This window comes from Nothoprocta perdicaria, unplaced genomic scaffold (genome assembly GCF_003342845.1).
Source record: "Nothoprocta perdicaria isolate Ctin4 unplaced genomic scaffold, notPer1 scaffold_286, whole genome shotgun sequence".
NCBI classification, from domain to species: domain Eukaryota; kingdom Metazoa; phylum Chordata; class Aves; order Tinamiformes; family Tinamidae; genus Nothoprocta; species Nothoprocta perdicaria.
Window position 1 is genome coordinate 224,508 of NW_020455517.1, and position 1,067 is coordinate 225,574.

General features: G+C 56.9%; 1 protein-coding gene across 1 annotated transcript in view; it reads left to right on the forward strand.

The window, feature by feature from the left end:
• Positions 1-792, forward strand: part of PIAS4 (protein inhibitor of activated STAT 4) — a 19,441-nt gene extending 18,649 nt beyond the window's left edge. The window contains exon 12 of the mRNA XM_026041483.1: positions 417-792. The gene's annotated coding sequence lies outside the window, so the exon portion shown is untranslated. The remainder of the gene's footprint in view (positions 1-416) is intronic.
• Positions 793-1,067: the final 275 nt, after the last annotated feature.

A 1,067-nucleotide genomic window follows, 5' to 3' on the forward strand; every position in this document is an offset into this window, starting at 1 on the left:
GGGCAGGGGGGGCACGGGGGGAAAGGGAAGAGACGACTGGAACCGCACTGTCCTAGCTAGGAGCTCGAGCGGCTCTGCACCTCATGTAAAGAAACGTTTTGAATCTTTTAACCTAAGCTGACGGTAATGTAGGAATTGTGCGTAGTGGATCATTTTAGTTGAGCAGAAGCCATTGGGGGGGGGGAGCTCGAACCACAAATCTGTTGTATTTTTGAAGTGCAATAACTTGGTGTTTTTTGAAGACTAAAAGGGCTGCGCATCCCCTTGTCGCTGAGAAGGCTGAGAAGTGACCTGCAGGACAGCGGGATGCCTGGCGCGCGCAGGGAGGGCTGCAAGGGATGCTCGGGCCTTCGAGAAAAATGCCAGGTGGGGGGATCTCAGTTTCTAGCCAACTACCTCGGTACTCTCCAATTCAGGTTTCTTTCGGTCACGAAGCGGCGCGCGGCCTGTTGCTGGCGCTGCCCACGGCGCCGCGGGGCGAGGACGGAGCCGAGGGACGATGCGTGGAGCCCCGTGACCGCGTGTTCGCAGCCTCTGGACTTTCCACTTCTCTGTTCAAGACTTTGGTCCCAGACCCAAAGCTACTGCTATGCTCTCGATGGCAAAACGTTGTTGCTTTTGAGTTTCCAAGCCTTTTGACTTTGTCGTAGAGAATTTTTTTTGTTTGTTTTGGCATTAACTTGGCCTAAGCGGCTCTGCTGGTCCCACTAAAGCCTCCGAAATCTCTTTTGCTTTGGAGCTCTGACTTTTCTCAGTGGTAGATGAGAATAAGCGTGGGGAGGAGGCTGGCGTGCGGCTCTGCCCATCGGCGCGCCGGGCTGGAGAGCGGCACCGCCAGCCTTCGCCAAGAGCCCTGCTAAACCCTGCAGCGCTACAGCCCTTGGGCAACCCCGTTAGCCAAAAAGCCGTCAAGCTCCGCCTAGAACTACTTGAAGTCCCTGTGAGGGGCTTTTCCCACAGGGGATGGGAAGAGAGCACAAACCCAACCCATGGATGCTGTGGAGCCGGAGGCCCTGCCGGGCTCGAGGATCCCCCTCCACGTCCTCCACAAGCTTCGCGGGGGCTCC